We start from the raw sequence: 18,069 nt of genomic DNA on the forward strand, positions 1-18,069 counted from the left end.
TAGATCACTCCCTAACACCATACAAAAAAATAAGCTCAGAATGGATTAAAGACCTAAATGTAAGTCCAGAAACTATCAAACTCTTAGAGGAAAACATAGGCAGAACACTCTAGGACATAAATCACAGCAAGATCCTTTCTGACCCACCTCCTAGAGTAATGGAAATAAAAACAAAAATAAACAAATGGGACCTAATGAAACTTCAAAGCTTTTGCACAGCAAAGGAAACCAAAAACAAGACCAAAAGACAACCCTCAGAATGGGAGAAAATATTTGCAAATGAAGCAACTGACAAAGGATTAATCTCCAAAATTTACAAGCAGCTCATGCAGCTCAATAACAAAAAAAGAAACAACCCAATCCAAAAATGGGCAGAAGACGTTAGTAGACATTTCTCCAAAGAAGACATACAGATGGCCAAGAGGCACTTGAAAGCTGCTCAACATCACTAATTATTAGAGAAATAGAAATCAAAAGTACAGTGAGGTATCACCTCACACCAGATAGAATGGGCATCCTCAGAAAATCTACAAACAACATATGCTGGAGAGGGTGTGGAGAAAAGGGAACCCTCTTGCACTGTTGGTGGGAATGTAAATTGATACAGCCACTATGGAGAACACTATGAAGGTTCCTTAAAAAACTAAAAACAGGGCTTCCCTGGTGGCGCAGTGGTTGAGAGTCCGCCTGCCGATGCAGGGGACACGGGTTCGTGCCCCGGTCCGGGAAGATCCCACATGCCGTGGAGTGGTTGGGCCCGTGAGCCATGGCCGCTGAGCCTGCGTGTCCGAAGCCTGTACTCCGCAATGGGAGGTGCCACGAAAGTGAGAGGCCCGCGTACCGCAAAAAAAAAAAAAAAAAAAAAAACAGAACTACCATATGATCCAGCAATTCCACCACTTGGCATATACCCGGAGAAAACCATAATTCAAAAAGACACATGCACCCTAATGTTCATTGCAGCACTGTTTACAATAGCCAGGTCATGGAAGCAACCTAAATGCCCATTGACAGATGAATGGATAAAGAAGATGTGGTACATACATACAATGGAATATTACTCAGCCATAAAAAGGAACGAAATTGGGTTATTTGTTGAGACGTGGACGGATCTACAGACTGTCATACAGAGTGAAGTTAAGTCAGAAAAAGAAAAGCAAATATCGTATATTAATGCATATATGTGGAATCTAGAAAAGTGGTACAGATGAACCGGTTTGCAGGGCAGAAATTGAGACACAGATGGAGAGAACAAGTGTATGGACACGAAGGGGGGAAGCGCCGGGGGGGGGGGTGTAGGTGGGATGAACTGGGTGATTGGGATTTACATGTATACACTGATATGTATAAAATTGATGACTAATAAGAACCTGCTGTATAAAAAAATAAATAAAATTCAAAAAAACAAAAAACATATGCTAATAGAAAAAAAAAAGTGGGCAGAAGACCTGAATAGACATTCTTCCAAAGAGAACATGCAGATGGCCAACAAGCACATGAAAAGATGCTCAACATCGCTAATCCTCAGGGAAATACAAATCAAAACCACAATCAGATATCACCTCACACCAGTCAGAATGGTTATCATCAAAAAGAACACGAAAAACCAATGTAGCAAGGATGTGGAGAAAAGGGAACCCTCCTATACTATTGGTGGGAATGTAAATTGGTGGAATAACTGTGGAAAACAGAATAGAGGTTTCTCAGAAAACTAAAAATAGAAATACTGTATGACCCAGCAATTCCACTCCTGGGTATATATCTTAAAACAAACAAACACTAATTTGAAAAAGCACATGCACCCTAATGTTCATGGCAGCATTATTTATAATTGTAAGATATGAAAGGAACCTGTGTCCATCAACAGATGAATGGATAAAGAAGATGTGGTGGAGGGGGGAAGATGGCAGAAGAGAAAGACGCAGAGATCACCTTCCTCCCCACAGATACATCAGAAATACATCTACACGTGGAACAACTCCTACAGAACACCTACTGAACGCTGGCAGAAGACCTCAGACCTCCCAGAAAGCAAGAAACTCCCCACGTACCTGGGTAGGGCAAAAGAAAAAGAATAAACAGAGACAAAAGAATAGGGACAGAACCTGCACCAGTGGGAGGGAGCCGTGAAGGAGGAAAGGTTTCCACACACTATAAGCCCCTTCGCAGGCGGAGACTGCGGGTGGCGGAGGTGGGGAGCTTCAGAGCCGCGGAGGAGAGTGCAGCAACGGGGGTGCGGAGGGCAAAGCGGGGAGATTTCCGCCCACAGGATCGGTGCCGACCAGCACTCACCAGCCCGAGGGGCTTGTCTGCTCACCCGCCGGGGTGGGCGGGGCTGGGAGCTGAGGCTCGGGCTTCGGTCGGTCGGAGCGCAGGGAGAGGACTGGGCTTGGCAGCGTCAACACAGCCTGCAGGGGGTTAGTGCACCACGGCTAGCCGGAATGGATTCTGGGGAAAAGTCTGGACCTGCCGAAGAGGAAAGAGACTTTTTCTTCTCTCTTTGTCTCCTGGTGCGCTGCTTAAAGGAGCTCAAGAGATGGGCGCAAGTCGCGGCTAATACCGCAGACCCCAGAGACAGGGCATGAGACGCTAAGGCTGCTGCTGCCGCCACCAAGAAGCCTGTGTGCGAGCACAGGTCACTTTCCACACCTCCCTTCCAGGGAGTCTGTGCAGCCCGCCACCGCCAGGGTCCCGGGATCCAGGGACAACTTCTCCGGGAGAACGCACGGCGCGCCTCAGGCTAGTGCAATGTCACGCTGGCCTCTGCCGCCACAGGCTCGCACCGCACTCTGTACCCCTCCTTCCCCCCGGCCTGAGTGAGCCAGAGCCCCCGAATCAGCGGCTCCGTTAACCCCGCCCTGTCTGAGCCAAGAACAGAGGCCCTCCGGCGACCTACATGCAGAGGCGGGGCCAAATCCAAAGCTGAGCCCCTGGGAGCTGTGAGAACAAAGAAGAGGAAGTGAAATCTCTCCCAGCAGCCTCAGGAGCATCGGATTAAATCTCCACAATCAATTTGATGTACCCTGCATCTGTGGAATACCTGAATAGACAATGAATCATCCCAAATTCAGGAGGTGGACTTTGAGAACAAGATTTATTATTTTTTCCACTTTTCCTCTTTTTGTGAGTGTGTGTGTGTATGCTTCTGTGTGAGATTTTGTCTGTATAGCTTTGCTTTCACCATTTGTCCTAGGGTTCTATCTGTCCGTTTTTTTTGTTTGTTTGTTTTTTTACTTTAAAAAAATTTTTTTCTTAATAATTATTTTTTTATTTTAATGACTTTATTTTATTTGACCTTACTTTATTTTATTTTATTTTATCCTCTTCCTTCCTCCCTCCCTCCCTCCCTCCCTCCCTCTCTCTCTCTCTTTCTTTCTTTCTTTCTTTCTACTTTTTCTCCCTTTTATTCTGAGCTGTGCGGATGAAAGCCTCTTGGTGCTCCAGCCAGGAGTCAGTGCTGTGCCTCTGAGGTGGGAGAGCCAACTTCAGGACACTGGTCCACAAGAGACCTCCCAACTCCACGTAATATCAAAAGGCGAAAATCTCCCAGAGATCTCCATCTCAGCACCAACATCCAGCTTCACTCAACAACCACCAAGCTACAGGGCTGGACACACTATGCCAAACAACTAGCAAGACAGGAACACAACCCCACCCATTAGCAGAGAGGCTGCCTAAAATCATAATAAGTCCACAGACACCCCAAAACACACCATCAGACGTGAACCTGCCCACCAGAAAGACAAGATCCAGCCTCATTCACCAGAACACAGGTACTAGTCCCCTCCACCAGGAAACCTACACAACCCACTGAACTAACTTTAGCCACTGGAGACAGACACCAAAAACAACGTGAACTACGAACCTGCAGCCTACAAAAAGGAGACCCCAAACACAGTAAGATAAGCAAAATGAGAAGACAGAAAAACACACAGCAGATGAAGAAGCAAGATAAAAACCCACCAGACCTAACAAATGAAGAGGAAATAGGCAGTCTACCTGAGAAAGAATTTAGAATGATGATAGTAAAGATGATCCAAAATCTTGGAAATAGAATAAAGAAAATGCAAGAAACAGTTAACAAGGACCTAGAAGAGTTAAAGATGAAACAAGGAATGATGAACAACACAATAAATTAAATTAAAAATTCTCTAGAAGGGATCAATTGCAGAATAACTGAGGCAGAAGAACGGACAAGTGACCTGGAAGATAAAGTAGTGGAAATAATTACTGCAGAGCAGAATAAAGGAAAAAGAATGAAAAGAACTGAGGACAGTCTCAGAGACCTCTGGGATAACATTAAACACACCAACATTCGAATTATAGGGGTTCCAGAAGAAGAAGAGAAAAAGAAAGGGACTGAGAAAATATCTGAAGAGATTATAATTGAAAACTTCCCTAAATATGGGAAAGGAAATAGTTAATCAAGTCCAGGAAGCACAGAGAGTCCCATACAGGATAAACCCAAGGAGAAACATGTCAAGACACATATTAATGAAACTATCAAAAATTAAATACAAAGAAAACATATTAAAAGCAGCAAGGGAAAAACAACAAATAACACACAAGGGAATCCCCATAAGGTTAACAGCTGATCTTTCAGCAGAAACTCTGCAAGCCATAAGGGAGTGGCAGGACATATTTAAAGTGATGAAGGAGAAAAACCTACAACCAAGATTACTCTACCCAGCAACAATCTCATTCAGATTTGATGGAGAAATTAAAACCTTTACACACAAGCAAAAGCTGAGAGAGTTCAGCATCACCAAACCAGCTTTAAAACAAATGCTAAAGGAACTTCTCTAGGCAAGAAACACAAGAGAAAGAAAAGACCTACAATAAGAAACCCAAAACAATTAAGAAAATGGGAATAGGTACATACATATCGATAATTACCTTAAATGGAAATGGACTAAATGTTCCCCCCAAAAGACACAGATTGGCTGAATGGATACAAAAACAAGACCCTTATATATGCTGTCTACAAGAGACCCATTTCAGACCTAGAGACACATACAGACTGAAAGTAAGGGGATGGAAAAAGATATTTCATGCAAATGGAAACCAAAAGAAAGCTGGAGTAGCAATTCTCATATCAGACAAAATAGACTTTAAAACAAAGACTATTAGAAGAGACAAAGAAGGACACTACATAATGATCAAGGGATCGATCCAAGAAGAAAATATAACAATTGTAAATATTTATGCACCCAACATAGGAGCACCTCAATACATAAGGCAAATACTAACAGCCATAAAAGGGGAAATCGACAGTAACACATTCATAGTAGGGGACTTTAACAACCCACTTTCACCAATGGGCAGATCATCCAAAATGAAAATAAATAAGAAAATACAAGCTTTAAATGATACATTAAACAAGATGAACTTAATTGATATTTATAGGACATTCCATCCAAAAAAACCAGAATACACATTTTTCTCAAGTGCTCATGGAACATTCTCCAGGATAGATCATATCTTGGGTCATAAATCAAACCTTGGTAAATTTAAGAAAATTGAAATCGTATCAAGTATCTTTTCCGACCACAACACTATGACACGAGATATCAATTACAGGGAAAAATCTGTAAAAAATACAAACACATGGAGGCTAAAAAAATACACTACTTAATAACGAAGTGATCACTGAAGAAATCAAAGAGAAAATTAAAAAATACCTAGAAACAAGTGACAATGGAGACACGACGACCCAAAATGTATGGGATGCAGCAAAAGCAGTTCTAAGAGGGGAAGTTTATAGCAATACAATCCTCCCTTAAGAAACAGGAAACATCTCGAATAAACAACCTAACTTGCACCTAAAGCAATTAGAAAGAAGAACAAAAAAACCCCAAAGTTAGCAGAAGGAAAGAAATCCTAAAGATCAGGTCAGAAATAAATGAAAAAGAAATGAAGGAAACAATAGCAAAGATCAATAAAACTAAAACCTGGTTCTTTGAGAAGATAAACAAAATTGATAATTCATTAGCCAGACTGATCAAGAGAAAAAGGAAGAAGACTCAAAACAATGGAATTAGAAATGAAAAAGAAGTAACAACTGACACTGCAGAAATACAAAAGATCATGAGAGGTTACTACAAGCAACTGTATGCCAATAAAATGGACAACCTGGAAGAAATGGACAAATTCTTAGGACTGTACAACCTGACAAGACTAAACCAGGGAGAAATAGAAAATATGAGCAGACCAATCACAAGCACTGAAATTGAAACTGTGATTAAAAATCTTCCAACAAACAAAAGCCCAGGACCAGATGGCTTCACAGGTGAATTCTTTCAAACATTTAGAGAAGAGCTAACACCTATCCTTCTCAAACTCTTCCAAAATATAGCAGAGGGAGGAACACTCCCAAACTCATTCTACGAGGCCACCATCACCCTGATACCAAAACCATACAAGGATGTCACAAAGAAAGAAAACTACAGGCCAATATCACTGATGGATGCAAAAATCCTCAACAAAATTCTAGCAAACAGAATCCAACAGCACATTAAAAGGATCATACACCATGATCAAGTGGGGTTTATTCCAGGAATGCAAGGATTCTTCAATATACACAAATCATCAACGTGATACACCGTATTAACAAACTGAAGGAGAAAAACCATATGATCATCTCAATAGATGCAGAGAAAGCTTTCAACAAAGGCAACACTCATTTATGATAATAACCCTCCAGAAAGTAGGCATAGAGGGAAACTTCCTCAACATAATAAAGGCCATATATGACAAACCCACAGCCAACATCATCCTCAATGGTGAAAAACTGAAAGCATTTCCACTAAGATCAGGAAGAAGACAAAGTTGCCACTCTCACCACTCTTATTCAACATAGTTTTGGAAGTTTTAGCCACAGCAAGCAGAGAAGAAAAGGAAATAAAAGGAATCCAAATCGGAAAAGAAGAAGTAAAGCTGTCACTGTTTGCAGATGACATGATACTATACATAGAGAATCCTAAAGATGCTACCAGAAAACTACTAGAGCTAATCAATGAATTGGGTAAAGAAGCAGGATACAAAATTAATGCACAGAAATCTCTTGCATTCCTATACACTAATGATGAAAAATCTGAAAGTGAAATCAAGAAAACACTCCCATTTACCACTGAAACAAAAAGAATAAAATATCTAGGAATAAACCTACCTAAGGAGACAAAAGACCTGTATGCAGAAAATTATAAGACACTGATGAAAGAAATTAAAGATGATACAAATAGATGGAGAGACATACCTTGTTGTTGGATTGGAAGAATCAACATTGTGAAAATGACTCTACTACCCAAAGCAATCTACAGATTCAATGCAATCCCTATCAAACTACCACTAGCAATTTTCACAGAAGTAGAACAAAAAATTTCACAATTTGTATGGAAACACAAAAGACCCCGAATAGCCAAAGCAATCTTGAAAACGAAAAAAGGAGCTGGAGGAATCAGGCTCCCTGACTTCAGACTATACTACAAAGCTACAGTAATCAAGACAGTATGGTACTGGCACAAAAACAGAAAGACAGATCAATGGAACAGGATAGAAAGCCCAGAGATAAACCCACACACATATGGTCACCTTATCTTTGATAAAGGTGGCAGGAATGTACAGTGGAGAAAAGACAGCCTTTCAATAAGTGGTGCTGGGAAAACTGGACAGGTACATGTAAAAGTACGAGATTAGAACACTCCCTAACACCATACACAAAAATAAGCTCAAAATGGATTAAAGACCTAAATGTAAGTCCAGAAACTATCAAACTCTTAGAGGAAAACATAGGCAGAACACTCTAGGACATAAATCACAGCAAGATCCTTTTTGACCCACCTCCTAGAGAAATGGAAATAAAAACAAAAATAAACATATGGGACCTAATGAAACTTCAAAGCTTTTGCACAGCAAAGGAAACCATAAACAAGACCAAAAGACAACCCTCAGAATGGGAGAAAATATTTGCAAATGAAGCAACTGACAAAGGATTAATCTCCAAAATTTACAAGCAGCTCATGCAGCTCAATAACAAAAAAACAAAAAACCCAATCCAAAAGTGGGCAGAAGACCTAAATAGACATTTCTCCAAAGAAGATATACAGACTGCTAACAAACACATGAAAGAATGCTCAACATCATTAATCATTAGAGAAATGCAAATCAAAACTACAATGAGATATCTCATACCAGTCAGAATGGCCATCATCAAAATATCTAGAAACAATAAATGCTGGAGAGGGTGTGGAGAAAAGGGAACACTCTTGCACTGCTGGTGGGAATGTAAATTGATACAGCCACTATGGAGAACAGTATGGAGGTTCCTTAAAAAACTACAAATAGGGGGCTTCCCTGGTGGCGCAGTGGTTGGGAATCCGCAGGCCGATGCAGGGGACATGGTTTCATGCCCCGGTCTGGGAGGTTCCCACATGCCGCGGAGTGGCTGGGCCCGTGAGCCATGGCCGCTGAGCCTGTGCGTCCGGAGCCTGTGCTCCACAATGGGAGAGCCCACAACAGTTAGAGGCCCGTGTACTGCAATAAAAAACCAAAACAAAACACTACAAATAGAACTACTATATGACCCAGCAATCCCACTACTGGGCATATACCCTGAGAAAACCATAATTCAAAAAGAGTCATGTACCACAATGTTCATTGCAGCTCTATTTACAATAGCCTGGAGATAGAAACAACCTACGTGTTCATCATCGGATGAATGGATAAAGAAGATGTGGCACATATATACAATGGAATATTACTTAGCCATAAAAAGAAACGAAATTGAGCTATTTGTAATGAGGTGGATGGACCTAGAGTTTGTCATACAGAGTGAAGTAAGTCAGAAAGAGAAAGACAAATACCATATGCTAACACATATATACGGAATTTAAGGGAAAAAAATGTCATGAAGAACCTAGGGGTACGACAGGAATAAAGACACAGACCTACTAGAGAATGGACTTGAGGATATGGGGAGGGGGAAGTGTAAGCTGTGACAAAGTGAGAGAGTGGCATGGACATATATACACTACCAAACGTAAAATAGATAGCTAGTGGGAAGCAGCCGCATAGCACAGGGAGATCAGCTCAGTGCTTTGTCACCACCTAGAGGGGTGGGATAGGGAGGGTGGGAGGGAGGGAGACGCGAGAGGGAAGAGATATGGGAACATATGTGTATGTATAACTGATTCACTTTGTTATAAAGCAGAAACTAACACACCATTGTAAAGCCATTATACTGAAATAAAGATGTAAAAAAAAAAAGATGTGGTATATATATACAATGGAATACTACTCATCCATGATAAGGATTGAAATTTTGCCATATGCAACAACATGGACAAACTTGGAGGGTATTATGTTAAGTGAAATAAGTCAAATAGAGTAAGACAAATACTGTATGATATCACTTACATGTAGAATCTAAAAACTACAACAAACTAGTGAATATAACAAAAAAAGAATAGAGAACAAACTAGTTACCAGTGGGGAGAGGGAAGGAGGAGGGGCAATATGGGGGTAGGGGATTAAGAGGTAGAAACTACTATGTATAAAATAAGCTACAAGTATATATTGTACAACACGGGGAATATAGCCAATATTTTATAGTAACTATAAATAAAGTATAACCTTTAAAAATTGTGAACCACTATACTGTACACTTGTAACTAACATAATATTGTACATCAACTATACTTCAATAAAAAAAGATTTAAAAAATAGAAAAAGAAAGAAACTATTGACAAAGTTGGATATCATCACAGCTATGATGAAGTTTTAGAGTTTAGAAACATGATATTTTAGAGTTGACAAAATAAAGTTTTGTTTAGGCCATGGCTTGGTTGACTTGGAAAGGCATTCTATGTGCTATCTCTTGGTTTTCTATCCATTATTTGACTTAAGTTGTAAGTTTTGACTCCTAAGAAAGAGTGATTAATTTGAGTAATTTCTTTGTGGTCTCTTAATACTGAAAACTGCAGAAAGGACTGACTTTCATTTTGGGGTCATTATGGTGTAGGATAAAGGTGATGAATGAAAAATCTAAGAGTTAAGGGAGGTTTAGAAGACAGAAACCACCTGTGGATTAGCAGACACTCTTGGGAACGCTTTGAATTCCCACAGATCATGGCATTTGGAAGGTTCAAGCAGCAGGGAGGCTCTTGATGACATCTGAGTCACATGATTGACACCTCATCTGCACACTCTACTGTTGTCTTTGGAGAATTCACAGAAAAATGACAATTTTACACTTTGAATATTTAGGGAAAAAAAGATCAGTGTACTCGTAGTTGCTGGGCATGGTGGGGGTAGCAGTGGTACTGTCCTGGCCTGTTACAGAGCTCAGGAGCTGCTCCTGGAACAATTTCATGAGCTTCATCTGAGTCATGCTGAAAGTTACCTACCCAATACATTCTTTCTAGAATTCAGTATCTTTTCAGATTAATACGATAACTTTTTAAAATAAGACAAGAGCTAAATAACCTTATGGACTCTCCACTGTGCCTTAGGTGCTGGGATGCTCAGAGCTCAATTACTCGGTGTCATCAGCATCTGTATTTAAGATTTATTCAACCTCTATTGACTTCCTCACTTTTAATAGTTTTTGAATTTGTTGTACTTCAGTCACAGACTACCAGGGCTGGTGAGCCATAAAAGGCTCTTCTTCACAGGATACTGGTACCTCAGGTAGGCATTACCATCAGTTGGAAGTGAATGACCTATGAAAGCATGAACTCTGGTATATCAGTAACTGACCATAACCTCTCATCTCGCCATCTCTTTCACTCCCTAGCTTCCAGAGCTCTTGGTCTTAGACATCTGGGCCCTCCCTCTTCTTCCTAGACTGTCACGTCCTCGTGGTTTCCTGTCCTTCCCACCACAGTGAGTCACACTATAATCTCACTTGCCAGCACCCTGAACATTTTTGGTCCCATTTTTTCCACTACACTCACAGTGACAACCTTTACCTTTATATCAATTCTTAGGCCAATCCAACCATATACATTCCAGCCCCCCACCCCCGGGAGTCAAGCATCCCCAGAGAAAAAGTATATAAATGATATTGATTGGTGCCAGTGCTGATTTGTGGACTTCAACTTTGTCTTGGCTTCATGCCTACGTGATGATCTTTATATGTGCACATAGCTGGCTATCTTTCTTATTTTTCCGTAGCAGCTAGTTTAAACCTATACTACTTTCCTCTATATGTATCACCTTATCTGTTCTTTTCCCATACTAGTAGGATGCTTTAAAATTCAACTAACGCTCACTGTATCCCTTTCTTCAGTTCCCAATCACATCTCAACTTCCATGCGCTCTATCTAGTTTGCTTTGAAATTGGTCTCGCCAATTTTTTTTAATGTCCTCTTTGTTGCTAAAACCAATGGATATTTTCTAATCCCAATTTTACCTGTCTATACCTTTTTCCTTATAAAGCTCTCCTCCTTTGGTTCTTCGTTTATTTTTTTTCTAACTTCTCCTTTTCGGCCTCCCTTTAAAATTTATCTCCCTTGGCCTGCCCTTTAGCAGGCCAAGGGAGATAAATTTACCTATTGTTACTCCCTAGGCTTTACCATCTTCTCTCCCCCATAACACACTAATCCTATCCCAATAAGTACTAAAGGTATACCACCAACCTACACTTCTTTCCTAAGTTCCAGACCATACATCTAATAATTCACTGGGGACTCACCATTAATCTTTGTTACTAGCAAGAGTAGTTAGTTCAGCCTTGAAAGCTCATGTTGTTGGGCCCATGAATAGCCTCCATCCTTGCCAATGTGGTTACTCGATTCACATGTCCATTATGATAGCACTGGGGTGGCCAATGACACAGTCTGGCTGATGTCTACTGCCAAGTCCTTTTGATTGCCTAACAGTTTAGTGCCTCTTCTGTGAGAGATGCTCTCAGGTAGACAGCAACATGAACTACAAAGATATTCACCCTTTATGTCCATTCCCATAGGTCCACTTGTCTCTGGCTTGAAACTTTCTCATTTCCAGCTTCCTACAGACTGAGGCAAACCATTTGGCACTGCCAGTAAGTCCATGTATACTGTGTATACTCTAACCTCAGGCTACTTCTCCTTCTAAAAAAGGTGGACCTGCTGCCTAAAGTTCTGTCCATCATGAAGATTTTCCTTTACCACTGACTTTCAAAGCCATGCCCGAGTGAGGCTATAGTGTAGCCACCATCCATTTTTGGCTTATGCTCACATTCCTAACCTGATTTATCCATGAACCAAGTTTGGGCCTTTATTCTCCTTCATTTCCTGGCCATAAGGAATTCCCCCATAGGTGCAAACCAAGGAAGGCCCAAGTGCAACAGTGTTAGATGACATGGGAGTCTGGGCTACCCGCTCACAATGCTTGCACTTCCTCTACTGGTCCCACTTGTGCTTTATCTTCGAGGTACCACTTCCATTTTAAGACTGATTGATACTGTACTCATTTGACTCTCAGGTTTGGTAGGCTTGATAATACTTATGAGAGTAGTTCTGGTGATGTGGCTATTTGATGTCCCATGGTCATGTGCTCTGTCTCTACCAGGGCTCAACAATAGACCTTATTTTTTGAAAGGTATATAATTTTACACTGCAGATGGCATGGCTTTGCCCCAGAACTGAAGATATCTGTATTATGAATCCCCCATTGAAGTTTGCCATAAACTCTAAACAGTGTCTGTTCCCACCAGCTATGCTTCTAATAACATAATGTCTTACTGATCATATGATTAGAGGAGGAGATCTCCTTGCACTGCAACCTGGAACTGATGCCGAGTCTTTTCCTGCTCTGGCCTCCCTCAAACCTGTCAGTCTTTTTGTCACCCCCTATATTAGTTGAAGCAGTATTAATAGGCATGGTATTGCCACTGGGTGGGAGCTACAATAATCAATAATGTGGCTTTGACTTTGAAGGGGATGTCCCAGCATGCCCCAGACCACTAGCAACCTAAAATGGTGGTGGGCCCCTGAATTTTTGTTAAGTTTCATCTCTCTCCCTCTGTAGTACATGTATTTTATGAAGGCCTTCTACTTTGTACTCATAGGGTCTGATTTGCATGATGCCCGTATGTGATGTTCCGCAGGGTGTCTAGTAAGCCCAGGTCTCTTTATATTATGATAAAGGCCAGGAGAATTGATATAGCCCTGAAGCAAGACTGAAGATGTATAGTGTGGTTTGTTCCAAATAAATGCAAAATGATTCTGAACTTCTTTTCTGATAGGGATGAAAAAATAATGCATTCACAAAATCAATGGTGAATTATCATATTCCTGGATTTGTTTATCTGCTCTAGCAAAGATAATAATACAACCAGCACAGTAGCTTCAATAGGGGCAACTATTTGGAAGATTCCATAGTACTCTACTGTTATCCTCTAGGATCTGTCTGATTTCTGCAGGAGCCAGGCTCCTGAATTAAACAGAGATACGATGGGGACCACTACCCCTGCAACTTTTTAAAAAAAATTTATTTCATATTGGAATATAGTTGATTAGCAGTGTTGTGTTAGTTTCGGGTGTACAGCAAAGTGATTCAGTATTACATATACATGTATCTGTTCTTTTTCAAATTGTTTTCCCATTTTGGTTATTACAAAATATTGAGCAGAGTTTCCTGTGCTATACAGTGGGTCCTTGTTGGTTATGTATTTTAAATATAGCAGCGTTTATGTTTTTAAGGGTGGCATTGGTTTCTGTTACAACCCCCAGATGTATTATTTGTGATTTACTCTCTTGGCTTAAGCTAAGGTAGTTTCAGAGGCTCCACTTGGCTTTCCCTACTATGACTGCTCTTACCCCAGAGGCCCAGGAACCAATATGGATTGTGTCAACTACCAATTTGTTTATTTCAGTTATGCACTTGAGACCAGGTAAATGGCCACGGATAGTCCATGGACCCTAAGTAGACCCACTGGGAACCAGATGTGGACCAGGTCTCCATTTATCACCTGCCCCTTACATGCCCTGACTTTAACCAGGGCCCATAAAGCCACCTCAGATATCAATGTCAGCTCGGACACTGTATCCAAAAGTCCTCAAAATATACGTGTATTACTCTTTCCCCAGAATATATTTACCTCAGGAAATGGCTGTAGGTTCCTTTGGGCAAGATTAGGGAATTATTATTGTTTACATTGTTTGCAAAGCCTTCCTCCTGGGTACCTGATCTCTTCTTCAGTCAATGGATTCTAGTTCCGAGAACAGCCCCAGATGTGAAAACTGGGAAACTGCCCAGTTTCTTGATTACCCATCCTGGATTTTATCTGTCATTAAGGACACTATGTTCCTTTAACCATATCCGTAACTCTCTGTGGGTTAGCACCCTCCTTGCCCCTCATGACAGTCATTTCAACTACTAGGATTCTGTTGGTAAAGTGATCTATCTCACCTATATTGTTTCAGAGTCCTGTCATCCACATCACTATTTTGGGTCTAATTCTGTAATGGCATTACCCACCATCCCCCCAGGCTACAAAGGGGTACTATTGATGGAGCTTTCGAGTGACGCTGGTGCTCCTTTCACCAGTACATGCTTTACTGCTTGAGTAAATGGTGTATCCTCTGGACATTCCAGTGCAACACAGTCTTGGTGGGTTTTTTGCCTGATGGTATATCCACTCCAGCATGCCCACTTCTCTGAGCCTTTCAATCTCTTCTCTCCCCACAAGCCATGGCATTTTGACCCTTCTGCCTCACTTACTGTGGGCCATCATTTTCCCCAAACTCTTAAGGATTGTCCTAGTAACTAGTGTACACCATCTCCTGGATGTTAAATGCTGTATCTTAGGAACACGATCCCAAATTGATAATCTCTCTCTTTTCTAAACCTATGCTCCTCCTCCCTTGATCAACAGCCTCAGAATCCAGCCCAATGCATACGCTCCTGGCTCAGGACCATCGTGGGTGACCCAGCTCCAAAAATCACATCTCAGCATCTGCTTTCTCAGAGCCCTCCTAGCACCAACTACTGAAGTTTGTGTTCTTTGGGAAGCAGACCCTGAGTCTAAGATTGGCAAATAGGATATTATTAGGTAGTGCTCTTGGGACCAAGACCTGTGGAAAGGAGCAAGATAGGTCAGACAGAAAAGCTGAACTGGGATATAGTCTCAAGAGAAGCCTCAGCTGATCCTCTAGGTAACTCTGAAGATGGGATCCTCCCTTAGCAATAAAAAGTTGGGGAGAAAGGGCGAGGCCCTTATCTCTTCGCCACATTGAATGTTGACCACCCTAGGAAGGGCATATGGCACTGAGTGAGGCTGTTTTCTTCAGCTGAGGCAAACTTGAAGGAGGCTAACAGCCAAAGAGTATTTTTGATAGCACACCCAGCAGCTAGAGTAATAAATCCTTCATTCCTGAAGGGGAATCTGGGTGGGGCACCACAGTCTCCACACACAGTGTTAGAGTATACTCATACTAGACAAGGCATGTCTGCAAGACCTTCCATTTATCACCGTTCCAAAATTAGATGAGGTTGAAAAATCTCTGGAGGGCATCCCAAGATCTGATCCAAGAGCTTAGGAATCAGGGAAATTGATACCAGTTAAAAGAGTATGACCATGTTTAGGCCATGGTCTATTTCCAGAAGCAGAGCTGCACAAAATTTTTCTTCAAACAGAATACTATGTTTCTCCCAAAAGTGGTTGGAACCTCAATGAAACTCTGTTAAATTTGTGTCAATGCACTTGCGAAGTCTAAAAGAGTTTGTATATCTTCTTGCCTTGAAGATGGACCCTAAGTCAATCACACAGTTTTATTCATGATGAAAATAAGGGCAAGGCGACCAGCATTGGGGAATATGCTTCCTCATAAGTGGCATGTTTGTTCACAACCTATGGAACAGAGGTTGCATGGGGCTTTGTGGGAGAACCTAGTCCATGCTAGCAGAAGTCTGAAAAGAAGCAGAAAGGGTAGCTCATTTACAAGAAGGTCAAATCATGGACCTCTAGCCAAGCAGGTGAAGACTGAAGTACGGTGTAGGGAGTATGTGATCAATGGTCCTAACATCTCAGGATTTTCCTCGCACCTCTCTAAATGGATGTGGTCTCCTGGGTCACTAACCCAACCATTAGTGAAGTATATCCCAAATGCTACAGTCTTGATGTAGACAGTCAGCCTGGACTAGCAATCAAAGTTCAGCCCATGCCAATGTTTCTATTGTCATAACCTGGAGCCAACCCCCATCTCCTGGAAATCCACTGGAACTGTAACTCCCCCTTCAGGGAGTTGAGGCCTAGCATGCAGCACAAGTGGCTCCAGCTGCAGAATCTGGTGAGAGGGGAGGGGAGGGGGCAGAATCCCCAGCATCAAAGCATCTTCTTCCTCTTGGTATGGATGGAAGAGGTGGTGAGCAAAACGTGATACTTCTGCCAGTCTCATATCTGACATCAAGGCAAAGTTCATCAGCCCGTAGAAGTGGGGTTTTCAGAGCTTTATTATGTCATTGCATGGACAGTTCTAAGTCTTTCCTAGAGCAGCAGTCACAGAGCTATATTTGGGCAAAGAAGCTGAATTATGCAATGTGGTTGGGAGGTGACCTCAGTAGGACCCTCAGGTAGTACTGGTATCCAATTCACAGAGATGTTGCTGTGTGACTTAGTGTGGCTGAAAGACACCCTGATCCTTAGTACCCTTGCCAAACACAAAGCCACTGTGGCCACATATCCTTCTGGCTCCCACGAGCCCAGAACTTGCTTCATCCTGAAATAAGTACATCTTCAGAAGGGACAGAAGGTTCTTCAGGTTACCACCATCCCTCTGAGGTTGACAGTAGCAGGGAGCAGGGTTTTGAAGAAGCTGGCTGACATAGTATTGAAATGGGTGGTGGCCTCTCCCTAGGTTTGGTCTATGGCACTATAGTCAAGCCCAAGGCCTTAATTCAGTGACTTCCAAAGTGGGAGCTTGGACAGATTTCCTGTGGCAACAGCACCCTGGGGTGGGAGGGAGGCAGGAAGAGGGACTTTTATGTCTTGTCCACCTCTGAACCCCTTGGGGAGAGAGGAGAAAGTTAAGGGCTCTGAATAGATTAAGATACACCAAAAAAAAAAAAAAAAAAAAAGCTACATCATTGTCTTAAAATTCTTCACAAGGTCCCAATCTTCCTCAGCAGTAGTTCTTAATCCTCCTATTTTTATAACAAATATTTTGCAATGTCCTTTTCATTACCCTGAAATAAAATTTATAGACAAGTAGAACCTTCCTGTACCTATTTAAAACAAAACAATGCAAAAATCTAGAATTGTTTCTAATGGTATTATGAAATAGAAACATAAAGAAAGTACTTATAACAAAATAATATATATTTCAATAGTCAAAGCCCAGACACCAAACACTAAAGACATAATAAAGCAGACAGATGTTTACATCTATGTGTTCAGCCATCACATGTGACAATTATATATGCCGACTGATACAGGCATACATATTGGAATCATGAACACCAAGAGTCGCTTTATTGTAGCAACATGATTTTCTGAAATTCTGAATAATGTTTAGACATTTAAAAAAATTTTTTTTTCAATTTACAGGTAGTGACATTCCTGAAAATTTCAATGTATATTAAATTATATAAAAACACTAGGTATTTTTGGGTAAAATGGAGATTGGTTCTGGACCCAGAAAGGATAAACATGTTTTTCACCTACATAAATGTCTGGTAGATGTGGGACATTTCTTCACTGCATGGGAATGTTCCATGAAGCAGAAAACACCTAACACCATTGGCCCCTACTGAGTAAATGCCAATAGCACCTGGCAATCACTGTAACAGTAAAAACAACAACAACAACAACAAAAAACCCTATCTCAAATTTCCAAAATGCCCCTGGCAGCAGTACTTCCCTGCGAAGAATCCTGGGTCTGCAGGATGAAGTCCAGACTCCCTTGCTGCCTTAGTCAGCTTGGGCTGCCATAACAAAATATCAGAGATTGGGTGGCTTAAACAACAGAAATTTATTTTCTCACAGTCCTGGAGACTAGAAGTCTAAGATCAGGGTGTCAGCAGTTCTATGAGTACATTCTTCCTGGCTTACAAAAGGTTGCCTTCTCACTGAGCCCTCACATCGTGGAA

Source organism: Pseudorca crassidens, chromosome 3, assembly GCF_039906515.1.
Source record: "Pseudorca crassidens isolate mPseCra1 chromosome 3, mPseCra1.hap1, whole genome shotgun sequence".
NCBI lineage: Eukaryota > Metazoa > Chordata > Mammalia > Artiodactyla > Delphinidae > Pseudorca > Pseudorca crassidens.